The 23,842-nt window shown below is 35.2% G+C and overlaps 2 protein-coding genes and 1 long non-coding RNA gene across 8 annotated transcripts in view; 1 reads left to right on the forward strand and 2 right to left on the reverse strand.

Annotated features, from left to right (window-relative positions):
- Window positions 1-7,938, reverse strand: part of LOC125801328 (zinc finger protein 239-like) — a 157,917-nt gene extending 149,979 nt beyond the window's left edge. Inside the window, exon 1 of one of the 2 annotated variants that reach the window (XM_049477871.1) lies at window positions 7,882-7,938. The gene's annotated coding sequence lies outside the window, so the exon portion shown is untranslated. Of the gene's footprint in view, window positions 1-5,838; window positions 5,923-7,881 lie in introns of those variants that run through there. The other variant, XM_049477869.1, reaches the window with a different exon arrangement.
- Window positions 1-23,842, reverse strand: part of LOC111196344 (zinc finger protein 658B-like) — a 298,411-nt gene that overhangs the window by 52,160 nt on the left and 222,409 nt on the right. The window contains exon 1 of one of the 5 annotated variants that reach the window (XM_049477359.1): window positions 5,839-5,921. The exons of 2 other annotated variants lie outside the window; for them this stretch is intronic. The gene's annotated coding sequence lies outside the window, so the exon portion shown is untranslated. Of the gene's footprint in view, window positions 1-5,838; window positions 5,922-7,881; window positions 7,967-23,842 lie in introns of those variants that run through there. 2 more of the 5 variants (XM_049477360.1, XM_049477363.1) reach the window with 2 other exon arrangements.
- Window positions 13,040-22,498, forward strand: LOC125801611 (uncharacterized). Its single transcript, XR_007438817.1, has 2 exons — window positions 13,040-13,220; window positions 19,617-22,498. It is a non-coding gene; the product is annotated as an uncharacterized LOC125801611 (long non-coding RNA).

A 23,842-nucleotide genomic window follows, 5' to 3' on the forward strand; every position in this document is an offset into this window, starting at 1 on the left:
GATACCGCACCAATGTGCAAATACCCATTGGTCCGATTTGGGCTGCCCGTATGGGGCCGATGGCGTGGGGCCGATACCGCACAACGTGCAAGTCCCCAATGGCCCGATGTGGGCTGCCCATATGGGGCCGATGGCGTGGGGCCGATACCGCACCGATGTGCAAATCCCCAATGGCCCGATGTGGGCTGCCCATATGTGTGTCCGAAAAATACGGTATTGCCTTTGCCTCTGATATTGGATTGCTTGTGTATTACCTGGACTGTGTTTTCACTACTGCCTCTTGGATTACCTCTGACATTGGATCTCTCGTGTATGAACTCTGGACTATCTCTCGTTTATGGTATGGTTTTGTCTTCATTGCTCTGGTTATTGGTGATTACCCATTTTTCTGTATTGACTACGTCTTACATCTGTTTATTTTATAATAAACACAATTTTATCAGTATCTGCACTAGGGCTGGCCCGAATAGCGTTTTTTGAGCTCCGGATATTCGGCACTGATTCGAAGCGAATATTCGAATATCGTTTTTAAAAAAAGAGGTTAAAAAAAAATAAAAAAGCAAATCACGGCCCCTTTAATCCACTGAAAAATGTTCAATTTGCTCTGACCGACGAGACATATTCACCCCGGATTTTTGGTGTTTTTATCCCGGATTTTTGTGTTTTCACCCCATATTTTTTCTGTGTTTTTAGCCCAGATTTCTTTGTGTTTTCATCCCGGAATTTCTGCTGCCCTACACCGCGGCTTATCCGCTGCGTAAGCAGGCTAGGAGGCTGCTGCACGGTTTCTCCGCTGCGCAAGCCAGCCCAGTAAATTGCTGTTTGTGTTTTCACACTTAGGCTATTTGCTTAAAAAAACAAACAAAAAAAAACCGTTTGTTCAGGAAGTATTTTATATTCTTAAACATTGTTGATTATATTAGAGGACAGTCGTTGTAAACTGTACTTGGTCTATTTCGGTTAAAGGATTGTGCAGGGCATATTACTGATTTTGTATTTTTGCACTTGGGCTATAAGCTCAATATTAAATATTTCGTTTGTTTAGAAATTATTTTATATTTTTAAACCATGTTAAATTATATTAGAGTAGAGGAAAGTCATTGTTAATGACGTTATTGTACTTGGTCTATTTCGGTTTAAGGATTGTGCAGGGCATAGTCTTATTACTGATTTTGTATTTTTGCACTTGGGCTATAAGCTCAATATTAAATATTTTGTTTGCTTAGAAATTATTTTATATTTTTAAACCATTTTAAATTATATTAGATAAGAGGAAATTCGTTCAGACATCATTTTTGTAGGCCAGGCTTTTGTAACCGATTTAGCCCCTACTGTTGCCACATTACCCCTTACGTTTTATTATATAAATCAGTTTCGAAGAGCCTTCATTTTTTTTTATCATGTATAATAGAGGTCTGCGCAAGACTGATTTTTAAACCCACTCTTCCACGCTCCCGCGTTTCTGTCTCGTTACCGCTCCGCAAAAAAAATTGCTTCTTTTAATCCCGCGCCCGCCCGCCACATACACATTTCTGCCGCTCCCGCCCCACGTTCCTAATATAAATTAAATAAACTACATTTAATGCTTCAAATTTACTTATATATTTATTAAAACAGCAGCGCTGAATAGTGCGGTCCCGTTCCTTACCCCAGTCCAAACACCATCGGTGTGTGCGTGTGTGTGTCGGTCCATCCTGCGCGTTGAGAGTTTTCTTTAGGTTTTTTTTTTTTTTTACAATTATTACAGTTTTCTTAACTATTTATTAATTTGCTCCCGCATCGTCTGGATTAAACTCCCGCTCCAGCCAATAACAGTTCAGTTCTGTCCCGCGCGCAAGATATTCTGACGGGACCCGCGAGAACAGAAGTGGTTAGAGTGAGGTGGAACTCTGGAAAGGAGAAAATAAACGAATATCCGAATACCAAAATTAAAAACCGAATACCTACTCAACGAACGAATATCCGAATACCCGAATATTCGGGTCCAGCCCTAATCTGCATGTGTCTGCATTCTGTGCTCACCATGACACTGATAAAATGTACCATGCAGAATTTCAGGTCCAGCAAAACCAGGCGCAGAAAGCTGTTATTTATAATAATGTGCTGTGTATTTTAAGAAAAAAAAAATATTTGTTAGCTTGAGAAATACTACAACTGGTCAAAGACCACCCCCCATAAGATGGGTATAACCCAAATAGGTTTGCTATAATGCTAAACTAATAAAATTTCTAAAATGTCTTATACACCTGTTAATACTAAATTGACAGTGTAAAACGCACAGTTTATAAATCAACTGCTCCAGAACAAAGACAATTATTAATAATTATCAATTGTTATTAATTACAAATTATTTTCTGGTTGATGTTTGTATTTTGTTTGTAATTTATCTCCCAGTCTATCTAGATTACAGAAATGTGAAATGTGAAGTAGTTTACAGACTTGGTATATGTAAAAATAAATAAAAACACCACAGGCTTATACATTAAACAGATTTTTTTCGAATTATAATTAGTTTAAACATCTATCAGTCTATCTAGAAATCAGAAAACGGAAGTTCACAGCGCCGATTTTTTGTTTTTGTTTTTAGCAACATACAAAACACAACAATATACAATAGTACAAACTCTTGTAGAGGATCACAGCTACAATTTAGAAGCTAGGGGGAGCATACACAAACATACAGACTAGAGGAGCAACGTAATAAAATGATAATCTTAGACAAAAGCTTAGATGATACTAGCAGTTTTCCATTTTCTTAATTTACTTAATGAAGAATAATATGACTTAAATTCATTAACAAAACGGGGGACATGTGGAATTTTGCTAAAAGTAAAATTATATTTATGGCATCAGAGAAAGCTGAACTTAAGTTTTTCAAATAAAACAAAATGTCCTCCACCTCAAAAGAAGGAATATTAAGTTTGATATTAATCCAATTTCTGATGTCCATCCAAAAAGTGTGTGAATATTGACATGAAAAAAACAAATGCTCCAGAGATTCATTTTCTGACTTCTGACAAAAAGTACATAATTCAACATCAAATTTGAATATTTTTTCAAGAAACAGGGCTACAGGATAAATCATATTTATAATTTTGAAATGGGTCTCCTTCACTTTAGGAGATATGGGCCAGTTTACAAATTTGGAATAATCAAAAGTCATATTTATATTCTTAGTATTAGGAAGTTTCTTGAAAGAAGCTCCATTATATTCATAGTAAATCTTCTGTTTCAAATCATCATTGATAGTCTTATTATCACACTTGGAGTCAACTAAATTACAGTCGTTCACTTTTAATGTGGGCATCGAAACAGTCACCTTTGAATATAAAATGACTTGTTTGATTAACAGAATCAATGCTAAAGGAATCGCTTTGCACACCTTCTTAACATCTTTAAAACTCCAAAGATTATATTTTTCACTAAAAGATGAAAAATACAAAAACAATACCTTTGTCATACCAATCTTTTATAAATATTAACTTCCTACCCACTGTGACTGCCCTATTATTCCATAAAGTTGATCCATGATGGGAGAAGTTATGTTGAAAAATCTTTTTCCAGAACTGAAGTATTTGTTTACGGAAGTATGATAATTTAACTGGAATTTTGATGCATAATAAAGGTTTCTAGCCATTTAATCCTAAATGCGCCAATCATGGCTTCAGAGTCAAATGCATTAATACCACCTTTCTCGTATTTTTTAACTAATTGGGACCTTTTAATATGATGAGTCTTATTTTTCCACAAAAACTTAAAATCAATTTGCTTATATTTTGTGGTGATATGTACGTAGAATGACATGGATAGAGAACCTTTGAAATGCCATCTGCTTTAGTCAACAGGTTTCGTCCAAAAATAGTCAAATCCCTTGTGCGCCGAAAAGTGTTGACAGCTGTGGCTACCCGATCTGTGCCCCCTGCTCAGTTTACAGTGCGCATGCACGGCACAAATCGGGCAGTGACAACAGCTCCGTGAAATGAGCAACAGTTGCTGGAAAGTCATGTGACTTTCCCGTCAAATTAAAGTCAGCTTCTAAAATATTAAATCTAAAAAGAAATAATTAGTTTTCAAAGTGATTTTACCGAGAAGGTTAGGTAAGAAGTGGAATTTTACTTTTTTTATTAACGTTGATTGGCTAACTAATTTAACAGAAAACTCCATATTGTACTGTATTAATACACAGAATAAACATGTTAGCAAATTAAAGTATCTATGCCCATGCTGTTTAATAAAAACTGTTAAAACACTGTAATAATACTTAATAATAATAGTTAATAATAATTATTATTATTATCATTATTATTATTATTATTATTATTATTATACAATGCAATAAAAGATGTGAATGTGACCATAAGAATAAGAAGTCACATCACACTTTAAGCACTTTGACATTGTTTAAAAAAATACACAACTAAACAAAAAGAATGGAAAAAACTGAGAAGAAACGGAATAGAAGAAACTAACATTTGGGTTGAGAAATATTTGGCATTATGAATTAAAAATGTAGTATATCCTGTTACTTATGATCTGAGCCAATAGTTTAAGGAATTTTAATAAAAAAAAGAATGTTTAAATATTTGTCATTTAAAAAAAAGTTTAGGCATTTTACAATGTTTTTAACTGTTGTAAGCATGGTTAATTGATGTACATTTATTATAAATGTTACCAGTATTTTAAATATTTTGTTAAACATATACAGATATGTCTAACGACATGATTTAATGTTTAATTAAAGAAGCATTATGGAGAAAAATAGATTTTTTTAGCCACTGCCAGCATGTTTAATACTAGGCGAATAGTATAAATATGTAGATTTCAGAGGTTTGACTGTACTAAAACTAGTGTTGCTGGGTAATACAGTTTTGCGCTGGGACTTTATTAATGTATTCTGATTCAGGAGACATAACTCTTTGATAAAATTAACATTATACGAAAAAATATATTTCTTTCAGCCACTGAAAGCATGGTAAAATTTACTTTAGCACATAAGTGTCACCACTTTACCAATGCGAACCTAAATAACTGGGAATTGGAAGAACTAAGACTAACTTGGCTGAAGATAAGTTTCTAACTTTAACTCGGAGCATACTAAACGTGGTCAGCTCCGTTTCTAGAACAGGTAATTGAATCAGGCAACACTAAGATTTACCGGAGATAGAACTAACATCACAATAAACGTCCCGTCCTTTTATACAAATATCATTTTTATGTTATAATTATTATAATTATAAATACAGTTATTGTAGCTAACATTTTCACCATTCGACCAAAAAAATAAAATACAAACCGTATTCAGAATAATGATCCTTATTGATTTATTCCCAATACTTCTGTTTTGTCCAAAGCATCTACTAAACCGTTTAATTTACCACTTAAATACATATTCAGACGCATTAAACAGCTAAACAGTGTCTTCTTTATTATATCTGAACTGATGTGTTAATCCTCCAGCCTGATGCTTCATTTACACTACCTAGCACTGAGTCTTGTGAAGCAGTTTTGTGTTAAATCCACCCTGTTCACTCTGTAACACAAGCACCCGTCCACCTGACCCTCTATTTCTGTATACATATATTACTGTGAAAAATCTGATTCAACATACCATTATATTAATAAGGCACTCTGTGTATTGAACATTGGAGTAAAATAAATGATATTGGGCGGATATAATCTGCTTCTGATAGATACAATAAACAAACCAATGATAAATATTTTCAGCTATACAAAGAGCTGATCAGTTAGCATAGCATGTAACTCCTTGAAAGTACACCTACAACTAGGAAAGTAATAGTTATCTACACTTTATGAATAAACAGCAGTGTAGGTACTTACAGGTATCTGAATGCACACAAGAATTAAATGTCCTCGGTAATCCCACAAAACTTTACTAAGCTGCACACCGTCCACTATCTCCACTGTTCCTCTACAGAAGTCCTCTCTATCTGTGGTATGCAAGCCCCCAACTGAGGCCCCTCAGTCTCAGCATCGCTCTGATTGGCTAAACAAGAGGAGCCATGAGGGTTGCAGGCACTGTGGGTGGGACTCAGTGGAGGAGCTATTTAGCTCCTGAAGATAGTCTTTGGGCCAACTCTTGGCTCTTTGTAACAGTAACTGTTCAACAATTAAGAAAGTTGTGTACACATACATTCATATTAAAGTGATAATCCAGACAAATTATCATTGACCTTACAAAAGATCATGTGTAATTAATATTAAAATGAATTAATTTTCTAAATGTTTTTACTAAACAAGTTCTCAGCTGTGTAACGTATATATATAAAACCCTGTTCTTTTGCAAATAATTTATTTATTATAGTAACTACTTTTATAAAATATACTATATTGTGCATGATATTCACATATTTTAACACTTAACAAAAGAATTAACATAAGTGTATATATTCATACATATGAAAATTAAGTTATTCTTGATGTAAGAAAGGAGCATTGCCTCCATCTAGTGTCATTAAGATGTTCTGCATGTTATATAAATAATCTCAGGTTGTGTTTGTGCTTCTAATTATGATAAAAAACATTACGTGTTAAAGAACAGAATCTTCTATAAAATCTCTGCAGGCCCTATTTACCATAATAAGAACAGAAACATTCACCAAGACTGGCTGATTGGCTACATTTGGAGGGGTTATTTAAATTAAACTCAAATAAATTCAAGTTTCAAACATTCTGATTCCACAATTAAACCACACCATCATTAAAAAATATCAAATATTAGATGACTTGCTGTAGATGGGGAGTTCCTTCCTGATATTAAATGCAGGTATCTGGAAGACTAAAACTAATATTGATCTATTCAATAACTTAAAAAGACTTTAAATTAATTACATCCATTATACAGCACAAGATGAAATTCAGAATTATAATTATCTTTATCCATTTGAAACAAATTATATAAAAAGGAATCATGTAATAGCCTGAAAGACAGAACTGTTTAGCTAATTATAATAAAAATGTCTGTTTTTTATTTCTGACTGATAGAGCCTGTTGAGAAAAAAAATATATGAATTATAAGAAACAGTGAAGGTGTGAGTAATGTTTCAAAAAAACCACAACCCTAAACTTTGGTTTAAAAACTGTAAATAAACGTTAAATCTGTTAGCTAGTGAACGCTAACAAACAATTAAACTGGAATCTTAAACTGAGGTCAAATTTGAGGATAATTTACTCTTACGGAGGCAAGTTAGCTTAAAACAGATAGTTATTTGAAGAATTGTTAGAATGGTGGCAATTAGTTTCTCCAAACCGTTTAAAAACCTTTTTGTCACAGAAAACAGAAAACAAATGCTCTTTCTACTCAGAAACTTTGGGTACATTCAGTAGCTAGCTTAGCCAACACTAGGAAGCTAGCTAATTCAGCTTTTTCCTAAGAATTAGCTTTTAATTATACTAGCTTAATCTAAATGTGTTTATCCTCATCAATTTACCCATAAATTGTTTGTGCTTTTCTCAGTTTATTAAACAGTATAAGTGAAAGAGAGCTAATTCACTGCTAACTCTGTTAGCTGCTAACAGGCTAATGTTGACAGGAATCTGAATCAAAGCCTCATAAAGAGCACGTGAGGGCAGCGCTAATATAAACTACTGCTTTAAAATAATACAAATAATACGACCTGCAGAGATTTTATAGAAGGATCTGTTCTTTAGAACATAATGTTTTATATTATTATTAGAAGCACAAACACACCAGAGATTATTATATAAAAGGCAGAACATTTTAATGACACTAGATGGAGGCAGCGCTCCTTTCCTCCAATCAAGAAGAATTAAACACAGCTTATTTTACCGGATAATTAATACAGTTTTTCATTCTGTAATATGGTTATGGAAGTGGAAGTGGTGGTGTACTTTTAGACTCACCAGTAGGGGAAAGTAGTGCTCCGTTCTTTGGAGAAGGGTCTGTCTGCAGAGCCGCGGATTTAATCCAGCAGATTCACGCCAGCAGTTTCAGGTCAGTGGCATACTGCGCATGCGTTGATCCTTGCTTCAGGTTTTCTTAGCGATTGTTATACTGGAGAAACAAAAGATAAACAGCACAAATATGTTCTCTATACAAAGCCCAGAATGTTTTTTAATTGATTACTGTAGAATGTTTATTTTCTCAATGATCTGAATTTAAATTAGCTCAGTTTATTGCAGGCCAGGCTCAAAAATTAAGCTCAATCAGTTATTAATTTAATCCATGAAAATCTTTTATTTCCAAGAAATACTGCACATGTTTATCTCTGTAAAACCCTGGAGGAGTTCTTTCAATCTATTAGTGTTCCAACACTGCAAAGCTGTACAGCTCAGTACATCAGAGTGAAATCAGCTCAATTTATTGCAGGGTCTGAAACTGAGCTCAATCAGTCATTATGTTAATCCCTGACAAAGCTTTTATTTCCAATCATAACTGCAGTTTTAATGCCTGATGTGTGTTCCTAATTATACATAAAACTTAATTACATTTCATATGGTTACAGTGGTATAAAAAGGTTTGGGCACTTTTGATACTTTTTAAGATTTTCCTTTATAAATTACTGGTTGTTCAGATCAGCAGTTTCAGTTAAATATATCATATTCATAGTTTTTCCCTATAGAAGAAGGGACACCAGAAATGTTCAGTATCTGTAAATTTAAGGCTAAATAAATAAGTAGTAACTAAAGCTCTTTTTGTTTTTTGTTAATTTTGTTAATGAGCTTTTGGGGAGAAAGTCAGGTTTGATGGGGAGAGTGAAGGAAATCAACCATGCTCTGTGCTGTGTACAGAGTACAGTTTGAGCTGTTCCACCAAACGGACGTGTGCTGCATTTTGCAGAAATCATCATACCCATGTCCAGTTTCATTTAAAGAGGCACTAAACCCTAAACCATGTTTTTTTCATTCATAGGTGAAATTTGTTCCTCTGAAGTTATAAAAAATACAGGTCCTCCTTAAAACTTTTAAAACATTTTCTTATCTGTAAAAAACATTGAGGATATGTCCATGTACTTTGGTACGCGGACACTTACAATATGCATATCAATCAATCAAACAATAATACCTCCCTCTGGTGACGTCCAGCCATCTGCATCTCATGGCCCGAGTGAATAGTGCCGATTGCGGCATAATTATTGATTATTAATAAAAAATTAAACCCAACGCTACTTATTAATGATTACTAATTGTTAAGTGCCCCTTGTAAGATGGTGGCTGGGGTATGAGAGGTACAAGTTAGGCAGTAACATGAGTGTGTGTTGATAAATGGAAGTTAGGAGACAGACAGACAAGTTGAATTCCTTTGAGATTTTTACTCAGAATAAGGTTTTCTTTTACAAATCAGCAGTACTTAAAACATACCAGTTGTTAAAAGACATGTAGCAGTACAGATTTGTTTAAAGAAGAAGTTAAAACTCAGAAACCATCCTTCTGGGTGGACCATGGATGGTGCCAAAGAAAAGAAATAAAGAAAACAACTTACCTACCTAACCAACAAAATAACCTAACAAAAATATACAAATGTGGCACCCACCCCTTACCTAGTGTGTCTATACACAGTTTTACCTACGGTGATGTAATGTATAGGCGCCTTTCCTTGTCTGTCCATGCCAGGGTGGTTAGAGAAAACAGATAAGAACACTGGAGGCTAAAAGTCAGGCTAAACAAACAGAGGCAATCCGCATAATCCTCATAAGAGTTTCAGTATACTCTTTACAGTAGTGGTGCTACCCTTGAACCTGAAGCTTCGAGGCGTGTGTTGAAAAAACGACACGCATTGGTTCGAATCACTGAGCCGATGCTTGATTCGTTCTACAAAGATCACGTGACCAATGACGTCCGAAGCTTCATTTCGGCACACAACCACGTGACTGCTTCAGGGAAAGATTCAAAAGCGGCAAATCCTGGCGCGCAGTTCGAGGGTTGTTAGCGGAGATACAGAGAGAGAGAGAGAGAGAGAGAGAGAGAGAGAGAGATAGAGAGAGAGATAGAGAGAGAGAGATAGAGAGAGAGATAGAGAGAGAGATAGATAGATAGATAGATAGATAGATAGATAGATAGATAGATAGATAGGATAAGATATAGATAGATAGATAGATAAGATATAGATAGTAGATAATAAAATATTAGAATGGAACTAGTAAGAAAAAGAGGCCGTTCTGAAGTTTGGGAACACTTTGAACTTTTGCCATCAAATAAGGTAGAAAATTATTATTTAGACAATATAAACTTTGGAAGAAAACTATGCCTTTTAGACATATGGCATTTTATTAGTTCTGTAAGAGTGTACAATAATTATTATATATATATATATATATATATATATATATATATATATATATATATATATATATATATATATATCCTCATAGTTCAATGTGTGTACTGTCATGGCATACATCCAGTAAAAGTGTTGCCTTATGACAACATATTTTGAAATAACCAACTGAACCCCAGCACTGTGGAAAAAAAATTATTCCTAAATAAAAACTAAATTACACATGTACATAACCACGTCCATTAAATATGTGCCCCCTGCCCCTTACACAAGCACCTTCACCTTTATGAGCATACATTTCTTTCATCAAATTCTTCCATATCCCCCATGCAGCATATCTACATGAGCCTTGCCTATGGAAAAATAGGCAATGGACTAGTGATACATGTAAACATGTTACAAACCCTGCTTGGAAAGATGTGAATAATAGTGAATAATATAATTTTAAAATTTGGTATATTAACAGATTAATAACATGGTGAAGGGAAAAAAGCAACAATGTGAATGCAATTAGAATTACAAGTGTAGTTTCTCCAGTGTGCTCTATCAAGGTACATTCTAAGTGTATTATATATTAATTAAAAATATATTACAGTTATGTCTTTTAATATAATGCATTAAATTATCCAGACATCAAAGTATTCTTCCATTTCCTTTTTTCAGTTTTTATTTAAACCTCAAATGTCATGTAAATGCACTGGAACAGGTTTAAAAACTGTAAAAAGACAAAAAAAACGCCCCTCGTCCTTTAAATACACAAAGCACTTTCAGGTTTTGCCCACCAGGTGCCGCTGATGTCCACTGTGTTATGAAGCTCCGAGTAATGAACCTTTTTTCGATACAATTAGGAAAAAGGCTTCAGTGCTTCAGAAAGCCTCGGTTTGCCATCACTATCTGAGGCTAAACAAAACATTAAAACACGATCTGGAAAGATTAACAGGACACGGTCAAACAAAAAAGCGCGACAGAGAACAATGGATCACATGAGGTATTTATACACAGGCACACACTAGGAACACCTGTGGAGTAATGAGGGGGCAGAGTTACAAATGAGACACAAGGTGACAACACTAATGGCTTGGGCAGGGCTAGGGCGGGGCTAGGGCGGAGACAGAACAATAACAAAACAATGCCATGTGCTCAAAAAAGCACATGGCTGGAAACACAAGACAGGAAAACAGGGCAGGAGCACAGAAAACCAAAAGAGGGAAAAACACAGGACAGACACAGGCTAATATGTGACAATGTGTTTACCATGTATTTTATTTTACATTGTTTTATTTATTTTATTTTTCAATGGAGCTTAAAGGAATACATGGGGAAGGGGAAATCACGTTTTAAAATGAAATGTGATGGCATTAGTCTTGATTTTATGTGTGTACTGGTTTTAAAATGCAAGTAATTTTTATGATGTTCCCTTGGTTTTAAATAGCTATGAATGTATGTATGGTGACATTTGTTTTACTTACTAAAAAAACCCTTACTAATAAAGGGCTTTCTGAAAAGATTGTGCTGTTTATATCTGCATCTTCTTGGGGAATGCATTGATCAGTAAGTTATTCAGTCACTGCATATAAAAGACTGTTAAATTATTCCCCTTTACATAAAAAAGCTGTAAGTTGTAATACAAACTTATAGAATAAATCTGCATATTGAGAAATTACAAAATTTAAATTTCAGTAAAATTACTTTATTTTATTTTAGTGATGTAATTTAACCTTTGCTGTATAATGCTTGGATAATTCTATCAAGTAACTTAATTACACTGTTATTTAAATGCAACCTTTAAATAATAGACTTAAAATGTATTAATGCAGTATTTAATTTATTTTTTAATTTTTGGAATGTTTACTAACAGAAAAAAAACATGTAAATTGCTATACGTTCACTGTAAAAGTACAGAATTTTTTTGTACAGGAAATTATTGTTAAATTAAATATGATAATTTTCTTGATTTTTTTGGTAATATTTTGGCAAGTTTTGCTGCAGACAACAACCGTTTTTATGTTTTTTTTTCTTTTTTTGTTTTTGCAGTGCATTATGAATTATAGATTAAAATTCATGTTAGAAAATCTGAAATCAAACCTAAAACATTTAACATATTTTATAAAAACTCAATAATCATATCCACCTTCTGGAAATGTAACATTCTAGTAATTAAAAGCCTATTGTAGATACATATGTAATTACATTTACACGTTGAATTTGCTACACAAATATTGTGAAGAATTGTAGGTTTTTCAGCTAAACAGTGAGACATCTGTGGGCGTGTCTAGAAGCACCCATTCAGAATCTGCTACTAGTTTCTCAAACCACCAGAGACACCAGACTCTCTGAAATGTATACAAATATATATACAATTTTCATTATAAAAAGTATCAAACATTTATGAACTATTATTTAGCCTAATTGTTCCACATGTAACCCATGTTCATGTAAATAATAATTAAAATAAATACATGTTTTATTCTTTTTTTTATACTGAAAAGTGTACTTATTTTCTCAACACAGAATAACATCAGCTGTTTCAGCACTGCAGAGATAATTAATAAAGCTCATAAACTGCAGTTTTAATCATATAAATGAGCTCTGTGTGTAACTCCAGCATCAGTAGCAGTAATGCTAGTACATTTACTGAATAAAAAAAACATTATTTTTAGAAAATGGAAATATAGGGGCACATTTTCTTTTCTATTTCAGTTAAATACTTTGTTCTACTTTGTAAAATTAAAGGAATACCCCAGAGAAGTAGTTATACAGTGTTTTAAATGAGAGTTTTAGCTGTTTAGCTCCATTCAGCTCCATGCATTGAGGACTCCCTCGCGGGCTCCCTCTAGCGGTGATGGGGTATAATGTGATATAGCGGGGGAGGGGGCGGGGCTCTACATAACCCGGATGAGGCTGAGCTTCCGGTGTCTGTAGTTGGAGCGCCGGAGGAAGAGCAGGATCAGCTGAACTACAGAAGGTATGGAGAAGTTTCTCTCTCTCTCTCTCTCTCTCTCTCTCTCTCTCTCTCTCTCTCTCTCTCTCTCTCTCTCTCTCTCTCTCTCTCTCTCTCTCTCTCTCTCTCTCTCTCTCTCTCTCTCTCTCTCTCGGGTGAGCGAGCGCTGAAAGGTTTCTCAGCTGAAAATTGTTTATTTGGGTGTGTAAAGTGCTTCTGTTTATTTACAGTAAACTTAGATTTACAGTTTTTTTTCAGCACTGAGGCAGGAGCATTAGCATTAGCAACATTAGCTTGTAAAATGACCCAGTGTTGTTATCAATACCACACCTAACAGCTAAAGTTAACTATAAAGGAAAGGATTAACCATTACAGACAGCTTGTACATTATCCTACCATTTAGACTATATAACAACAACGTAATACAAATTTAAAGCACAATAACATTCACATTGCTTATCCAATGTTCCTTTTTTTAAGATATTTATATTTAAGGGATTTTAAAGAGTGCGTATCAATGTTAGATAATATGTTGATAAATAATGAACTGTTATCAAGAATTGTAAAAACTCAGGTTTGTCAAGCACTGATTTGGATAACTTTGTCTTTGATTATTATTTGTGGTAACTTTTACAATTTAATGTAAAATGTAAATGTTTTGTCTATGTCCTTATAATTTTAGCTTTTTGTGCTTCAGGTCAGAACATCTCATTCTAACTGAAATATTGAAAAACTAATAAAATATAAAAAATATTTTACGACTATTGACAAAACTTGTAAATAATAAACAAATTGCACTGTGTGACTGGCAGCCAGGCTACGTTCTAAATAGTTTAATATAGAAAGTAAAGGATGGAGATATACTGCAAGTCAGAAAATACAAAGATGAAGATATTTATAAGAGAAAATCAGACACCTTTATTAGAGCAGTTTAACATATTTAATAATGGTAAAAAAGGCTCAATATATTAGAGTGGTATAAGTATGGATTAATGTATTATAGTGTAAAGTGAAATACTAACGTAGTAGTTAAACATTGTATTCAGTACTGGACAGCAACCGTGTTTCTGCTACATAAATTTTGTAGCTGCAGTCAAGCTACAACTACATATTATAATGTCTATGGATTAAGGCCCCGTCCACACAAACCAGGATATTTTTTACAAACTGAGGTTTTTGTCTCCGTTTTGGCCTTTCATCCACATGAAAACGATGTTTTCGGTCACTAAAAAAATTGAGGTTTTCGAAAACGCCTTCCAAGGGGGAGATTTTTGAAAACTCCGCTCCAGCGGAGCCGTGTGGACGGGGGAAAACGGAGGTTTCAGAAAACGCTGACGTCACTCTGTGAGTCTGCGCATGTCTGCTTTTTGTTTAGCATTAGCGTAGCGATGGGGAGGGGACTCTGCGCAACTCCTTGTTGTTTCTATTGATACAAACTTTAAATCTTTACATCCTGTACATGTTACAATTTTGTTACACATCGCCAAGAAGGGTAGCCACATGTCTTCAAAGTCCTCAAGCTTTCCTTTAGCTATATAGGTCAGTTTCTCCAATGCCAGGTTGCTGGACATTTGTTTATTCCATTGGTTTATCTTGGGTCTCTCAGTGTTTTTCCAGTTTAACGCAATCACATGCTTGGCCTGTAATAGGCAAAAACTGACAAGCTTTCTCCTTATTTCAGTCCCTCCAAAACCATCAGGAAAAATGTGCAGCAAACAATGTTTACAATCCTTTTGCATATCACATTTAATTACACGAGAAATAAATGTTGTAACCTTTCCAATATATCTGAAGTTCTGTTATGAATTGAGTTTTACAGGGGTAATATAGGTTCTGAATAACCATTTGTTTTGTAACAGTCAAAACTTAGTGTTAATAGTTTGCGTTTGTGCCAACAGACACGAGTTGTTCCAATCTTCATTAGAGATTTCTGTTTGCAGATCAGTTTTCCATGCTTGTAAATATGAAGAACTACTTTCTTTTGAGGCTAGAAGTAAAATGTTGTAGAATTTAGAAAGCAGACCTTTACTCTGATGATGATGAAAGGCTGTGTTTTCTATAGTAGAGAGCGGGGGTTCTGCAGTAGATTTTAAGAGAGTAGTGATAAAACTTCTACTCTGCAAGTATTTAAAAAAATGTTTCTTAGGTAAACTGTATTTATTGACCAATTGTTCAAAAGACATTAATACTCCTCCACTACGTCCCCAATTTTATTTAAGCTTTTATTCAACCAAATTCTAAACCCCATGGCTGCTCTTCCTGGTTTAAATCTATTATTTCCCCAAATAGGTGACAGATATGAGATCTTGGGCACCTCATTCAAAGCCATATGCGACTGGTGCCAAACTAGTATAGTATTTTTGAGAAAAGGATTCTTTGTGTCTTTTAGCAGTTGTTTAATTTCAGCCGAATAAAGATAAGACGTTATTGGTAGCTTTAATGTATTATTTTCAATGTGTATCCAAGCCGGTGAATCAACAGTGGAAAAATAACAAGCAGCAGTCCAAAGTTGAGCTGCCCAATGGTACAGCTTGATATTAGGCAATCTAAGCCCCCCTCGGTCATAGGGCAGATAGAGAAGAGAGAGACGTAACCTGGGGCGCTTACTATACCATATAAATTTGGTGAATATTTTATTTAGGGAAGAAAAGAAAGATGCTGGAATTTGCAATGGAATAGACTGGAAAAGATATAAGAACTTTGGGAGAATAGACATTTTAATAATATTAATGCGACCTATCATCGAAATTGGCATCCCACCCCATCTTTCTAAAGAGTCCACCACCTTGTGCACTAAAGGATCATAATTAATAGAGAACATCTTCTTTATATCCGGATTTATTTTAATTCCGAGATAAGTAAAACCTTCTGAGGTACATGTAAAAGTTGTCTGTATTGGAGGGTTATTTCTGTTCAGTAATAGCAGAGAACTTTTCTTTTGGTTAACCTTGTAACCCGAGAATTCACCAAATATCTTCAGAATTTGACCTGCGTATTGTCATAGCAAGTGGCTCAATAGCAAACAAGAATAAATGAGGGGACAATGGGCACCCCTGTCTGGTTGATCTACAGAGGTTTATAGGTCTTGATAACTGGCTGTTTGTTATAACTCTGTCTGTGGGCTCTGTATATAATAACTGAATCCATTTCAGATATTTATCTCCTAGGCTGAATCTCTTAAGGGTCTCAAAAAGATACCTCCATTCAATCCTATCAAATGCCTTTTCGGCATCTAATGACAAAAAGGCATGGTCCATGGCAAATTGTTTTTCGTATAATATATTTAATAATCGTCTAGTATTGTGAAAAGCTTGACGGCCAAGAACAAAGCCATTTTGATCATTTATAATTAACTTAGGAATATGTAATTCAATCCTCCGTGCCAGAGCTTTGCATAATATTTTGGTGTCACATGACATTAAGGATATGGGCCGGTATGAGCCCATTTCTGTTGGAGCCTTTCCTGGTTTTAATAGAAGACAAATGGATGCCAATCTTAAAGATGGTGGTAGAATGCCCTTGTCATAAGACTCATTACACATTTCTAGTAGGTGGGGTAACAGCTTATTTGAAAATCTCTTGTAAAGTTAAATTGGCAGGCCATCCAGGCCAGGAGCTTCACCAGAATTCATGTGGTTGAGTGTCTCATAGAGTTCTTGAATTGTCAGCTTTTTATCCAGAGCACTTCTAATTTCCTCTGATAAGGTTGGGAATTGGAGTTTGTCCAGAAACTGGTCCTGCTTATTTGTGTTGTCCGGATACTGTGATTTATATAAATGTTCATAATATTCTGCAAAAGCATCTTGTGGGTCTGTTAAATTCTCTCCATTGTCAAGTACAATTGAATTAATGGTTTTATTTGTCTGTATTTTTTAAGCCGCCAGGCTAGGAGTTCCTTGATCATAGTATGACTGTTTTAACCATAGTAAGCTAGTAGCTATTTTGTTAGTGGTGAGTTGATTATATTTAGATTTTAATAAAAGAAGTTTCTTATATTTTCCGGTATCATCACAAAAATACTATTGGTCTTGCAGTTCTTTGATTTGCATTTCCAGATCTTTCAATTTATTTAAATGTAATTTAGATTTATGCCTAGTATAGCTCATTATTTCCCCCCTTATATAGGCTTTAAATGCCTCCCATTTTATTGATGCACTAGTCTGGTTTGTATTAAAAGTAAAGTAATCTATGATTTTCTCTTCAAGAAATTCCTCAAATTCGTCAGACTTCAGCCATTTAGCCTGGAATCGGAAGGGAACCGGAGATGAAAAGAAATTTGGAAATTTAATTGTTAAGATAACTGGGGCATGGTCCGAGAGTAATATAGCTTCATACCAACAATTCTGGACCATAGATATCAGACCAGAGGAAACAAGAAAGAAGTCTATTCGTGAATATGTTTTATAGGTACTAGAAAAGCACGAATACTCTGTCTTACTGGGATAACGTTGTCTCCAAATCTCCACCAAATTGAGATCTTTCATAAAATTTCCAATAGTTTTCCTGGCTTGTTGATGGGAAGTGTCAGAACTATTTGAACGATCCATTGCTGGATTAATCACACAATTAAAATCTCCACCAATTATGAAATGGCCTTTATAAGCTGACATAGTTAAGAAGAGATGTTGGTAAAAGGCAGGATCATCCCCATTGGGGGCAAATAAACATACCAAAATAACCGGTGTAGAGATTATAGTACCATTAAGTAAAATAAATCTCCCAGATGGATCCAAATATTTATCTTTCAATTTAAAGGGGATTGATTTATGAACCAATATTATGACCCCCCTAGCATGAGAGGTAAAACTAGAGGAAAAGACCTGACCAGACCACCTAGATCTGATTCTATTCACATCTTTATCTACCAAGTGTGTCTCTTGTAGAAAGCACACTGAAGTATTCATCTGCTTAATTCTACCCAGTACTTGTTTAAGTTTGACAATTTTGTCGTTACGTTCCAGCTAGACACATTTATAACTAAGCTATCAGACATAACCAATGTGACTGAAAATATCAAACGCGACATATGAGGTTAACCCCTTCTTATTTTCACATTCAGGCCATGTAAAAAATACCAAAAACAATATGATTAAAGTGAGCCCCACCACACAAAAGCCCTCAGCTTTTTCAGGCAGTCCAACCAGTCTTAGGTTAGAACGTCTGCTCCTGTCCTCTTGTTCCGTAATTCTGTCGCCAAGCGTCTCCACTGTTTCACTTTGCCTTGAAGAGAGGTCACATCATCTTCTGTTTGGGAAATTCGTTGTTCTGTCTCCCCAATTCTTTGCGAGTGTGACTGGATGTCTGCTTTTATATCGCTAATTGCTTTCAACATATCAATCGATTGTTTGCTCATAACCTCTTTCAGCAAGCGAATTTCTTTGAGAATATCACTATTTGTGGGTTCCTCTTGTGTAGCGTCTTCAGTGGGAGAATCCAGCGTTACCTTGCTAGCATTAGCCATAGCTACATTAGCTCCATTAGCCCCTCCGTCTTGTGGTGTCGTTTTACCTGGTTGTTGACCAGATTTGGCGTTTTTCGGTGGCATGGTGTTCAGCAAAGGTGCGTGTGTTTAAAAGGAGTAAAACTGTGTCTACTGGTCACATTTAAGGATTAATTTAAGAGATACAGCAGCGAGCCTCACGTGCGTGCAGTCTCTTACTAAGACGCCATAAACGGAACCCGTTTCTCCTAGTTTTAGTAATTATATTAAGCCACGTTAAGATTCATCCTTATAACAGGCTTCAGTGGAAAGAAACCCCACATTAAGCATTTTTACGTTGAGTGGTTCTTCAGTTAGCTGGGTTAGCTCTGCGGTTTTGGAGTAACACTAATGCTATTCTGCTGTATCACTCAGCTCGCCTCAGCGAGGGCAGATAGTTAGTTGATTATTTGGATCAGGTGTGTTGTGATCAGTATAAAATCAGTGAGCGTAAAGCCTGAAACAGGGACAGCACCTGGATTGGTTCTGATATCTCTGCGATGTGTGGATTAATAACGTTCACAGCTTAATTTAATTTTACTCTCACTTTAGTAAACAGCGGAGGTAACTGAAATGTGCTGTGTGCAGTTTTTTCCAATCCTCCTGTCCAGAGGTACAGACCTTGCCGCAAACGGTAAATAAGAAGTTGCTACTGAGGAGTGACGAGAAAACATTTTAGCATTTTTGAGTGTTGTGGAGTTTCCATGTGGACAGAGATATTTCTAAAAACGCTGCTTGTGTGGACAAGACAAAAACCTCTGTTTTTAAAAATATCCGGCTTCGTGTGGACAGGGCCTTGGAGTGGGATAAACGTACAGAAACTTTTATGCCCAGTAGTTTTGTCCATATAGTGTAACTGATGTAGGTAATTATTTTTGGATAATTTACCTGCTTTTATTTTAATACATAATACAATTTTTCTTTGTTGTTTTTTTTTACAGAATATTCCAAGGTTTCTCCTGATTTTCATCCCTACCAACAACCAGGATATTTAACTAAGATCAGTGTTAAACTGCTGAAAGCGGTGAAGCACTAGCCACCCTGAAGAATCTCCAGAACACCCAGAAATTGTTTGCTACATTTAACAGAAGCCAAGTCCCGACATGGAGAAACATCAGCAATCTGTCAAGAGTTTTACTAAACAGAGTGATCTCAAAAAACACCAGCGCATTCACACAGGAGAGAGACCGTATCACTGCTCAGACTGTGGAAAGAGTTTTAATCATCAGAATGATCTCAAAATACACCAGCGCATTCACACAGGAGAGAAACCGTATCACTGCTCCGACTGTGGAAAGAGTTTTACTCAACAGAGTAATCTCAAAATACACCAGCGCATTCACACAGGAGAGAAACCGTATCACTGTTCTGACTGTGGAAAGAGTTTTACTCTACAGAGTACTCTCAAAATACACCAGCGCATTCACACAGGAGAGAAACCATATTACTGCTCAGACTGTGGAAAGAGTTTTACTCTACAGAGTCATCTCAAAATACACCAACGCATTCACACAGGAGAGAAACCGTATTACTGCTCCGACTGTGGGAAAAGTTTTACTACACAAAGTGAACTCAAAATACATCAGCGCATTCACACAGGAGAGAAACCGTATTACTGCTCAGACTGTGGAAAATGTTTTACTACACAGCGTCATCTCAAAAAACACCAGTGCATTCACACAAGATAGAAACCGTATCAGTGCTCAGACTTTTGGAAGTGTTTTACTCAACAGTGTAATCTCAAACTGCACCAGTGCATTTACCAATGCCTTTTTATTGGTTCAGAAAAATGATTCTTATCCAGGGATGATATTTATAGAATTCCACGTTATGTTTTCATATATGTTTAAATACCTACATTTGTTCAAGCCCACAGAGATCTCCACCACTAGTTAAACATGTGTTTTAAACACAGAATCATACATGTTACCGCTAACTTCATAAATTAAGAACAAATATTTTATAATCCTGATATGTTGCACCTTTTTCATGATATGAATGTTAAAAAATGGTAAAAACTTTACTGTTTTACAGGTGCACTGCATTGGCCTTTAGAACTAATAATATATTTAAAGAGTGTGGATTTGCTTAGTTGAGTATGCCTTGCCATAAGTAAGAAAGGGTAATTTAGGTGAGTTTATATATTTAATTCTGACAGTGTTCATTTAAAGCGGCGGAACGTTTATTGTCTTTATGGTTTACGTGCTTTGCAGCGCAGTAAACTTGCAGACCAATCACATGTGCTGTAAGATCACCACACGCTCTCCTCTGCCAATCAGATCTGTGCAGATGCGAGAGCGCGGAGCCACATGTAACATGGAGGAGGCCGGATGCAAACGCAAGTCGGTTTTATTAGACATATTACAAACCAAGAAACTAGGACAAGAAAATAAACACTATGACTATAAAACAAAGGACTAAACCCGGTCCAAACAAACAAAGAAGTAAAATAAACTAACAAAGAATCAAACAATATAAAGAAAAAAAACCAGAACTCCGTAGACAAAACACAGATTAACATCCAGACAGTGTTGAACAGGACAGCATCAAACAAAAAAAAGCACAGAGACTGGACTGTGGATGGGAACATAGACTGGACAGGGGGCTGAGACTGGACGAAAGATTGGACAGGGGGCTGAGACTGGACACCAGACAGAGATGAAGACTGGACAGGGGACAAGGACTGGACACTAGAAAGAGATGGAAACCAGGGACGGGATTATGAAAATTACAGACCAACTAAGTGCGTAAGCCTATTTAATCCATTCCTTGGCTTTCCAAAATGCGATAGTAAATTAGATGCAACATTGGGGATTAAAATTAACATGGCAGCTGGTCAAGGTTAAATATAAAAATATACCAGAAAAAAAACAGCTGTTGGTGCTACTGGTGGTGATGTCAATCATTGCCTACAGCCTTCAATGTTGGCTGCTCTTTTTATAGCCTACATTTTTTTGCTAATTTATATCACCTGTATAAACATATCGGTAGGGTAGTTGTCTTTACCCATTCACTTTTTGCATCATTAAATTAACCAAACATTTATACTATTTATATTGAACCAATATGATCACATATGTGAATTGATGTAATTATGGAATTTTAGATATACTTCAAAGTAACTTCATCTAAAGTACCTGGGCATCAATAATACTAATAAATGTGTGTTTGTGATATAGAGTTTATGCAAATAAATCTTTGTGGAAAATAACTGTGATTAAATACTGGATTTCATTTTACACTGGCCTGAATTTGTTAAGATTGAACCAATTAATTGCAAAAAATGTTCAGACACATTACCAATACAGTGCAATACTTAATTAAATGTATAGAAATATTATATGATCTGCTGCATCCACTGCAATTTATTGGATAAAACCATGGCGAAACCTTGTTCTTGGATTTTGTTTCCCACGTGCAAGGCTAAGGCGTCACACGGCTCATCCAATAGAAGTGCTGCAGCCAAGCTAAGCGTCAACTCTAGCCTGGGACAGAGCAGGTTTGTTTAAACGTATATGTTGCTATAGTAACTTGACGAAGTCTAGCCTCTTTCGTGGAGCCGAAATTTGAGCAAAATGAGCCAGGCCTGTCTTATTAAGCCTGGCTTACTGAGTTAGCTCGCTTCGTGGAACAGCCCCCTGGACTGTTTACCATTTTGGATTTTTGGATCACCTCTGACATGGCTGCCTCGTGTATGAACATTGGACTGCCTTTCGACTCTGGTATGGTCTTTGCCTCCAGGTATCTGTTTGCTGGCGTTATTTACTCTTTGCTCTTTGACTTTTGTACACCCTGTGGGGTTTTAATAAACATCTTAACTGGATCCGCGAGTGTCTGTGTTCTGTACCCCACCATGACTTACTGAACACTGAAGGTGTTTTGTTTCTGTGTGTCTCCCTCTGCTGGTGAGTCTGTATTTATTTGCAGTTCATGCTTCACCAGTTTTCACTATTTTACCTTTAATACGTTTCTAAAATTGTTCCATAATTTTTGGCAGATTGGTGAAGCTTTGTTCTTCATTTGTTTCTATAAAGGCGGAGTTTTATGATTTGTGTGTAAATCGCTGCTGTTGCAGCTGTTTTCATTAGTGCTGCTTATTTTTCCTTTACTCTTTCTTTTCTTAACCCCTTTTATTAAACTCTTTTAAATATTAAAATGTGTTTTCTGTTTTAATAAGAATAAAAAAGGGTCTTTAGTATTTATAAATCATTACATTTACCTTTTAATAATTTTACACATTATCCCACTTTTATTGGAACTGGAGTTTTGCAAAGTAAAGCAGATTATAATGAGCGTGCACAATATTGCATTCTAATATATAATATAATCAATTATTTAACATCATATGTAATTGTTTTTATTACACAGTTTTCTCCACTGCGGGCAATCCCTATAAATATTTTCTAAGAGAAATTATGTTAAAATGACTAGAATAAGAATGAATCACATCATTTTTTTAAAACAATTTCTGTAGGGGTGAAATGCATAGATTATATATGTTTATAGCTACCAGTATTGCCAAAACACAAACTGTGAAATAAGAATTAATCTTTATTTTTAAAAAGTAAATCTGTCATTTGTACACATAATTACTGTCATTTTGTGGGTATATCATTATAAAATACAGTTTACAGCTCAACAAAATATGCACAAAAAACAGTAAGGGAGGTGAGTAGCAGAGATGCAAGAAAATATCTGCAAATTAAGGATTATTTTCTGGCAACCCTGACAGACATTTCCTTTCTGTCTAAAAACGAAAAGAACTGTTATGTTTTATGATTTTAAACTATACTGTACAGAACCTGGGAGGCGCAATGGATAAAGAAAATAAAATAAAACACAGAAACCAAACTAAAACACAGTGCATAACCTCCGCGAAGCAGCAGAGGAGTTAAAGGCTCTGTTACAGAGAAGCCAACACAGCAAAATCTGCACACTGTATTATATAACTGTAACACTACAGCATTAATAATCAGCAGGTTATAAATGTAGATAATTGATGGTAATCACAGCAGCCCTGTAACAGATCATGAGCAGAAAATGCTCTTTTCCCTTTCTAAACTGGCAGCCCAAGTAATTAATCTAATTTTCCCTTAAAATACTATGACTTTAATCTCAAAGTAAACGGTTCAAATTTTTTTTAAGTGACCCTAAATGCCATTATAGC

Source organism: Astyanax mexicanus, chromosome 4 (assembly GCF_023375975.1).
Source record: "Astyanax mexicanus isolate ESR-SI-001 chromosome 4, AstMex3_surface, whole genome shotgun sequence".
NCBI classification, from domain to species: domain Eukaryota; kingdom Metazoa; phylum Chordata; class Actinopteri; order Characiformes; family Acestrorhamphidae; genus Astyanax; species Astyanax mexicanus.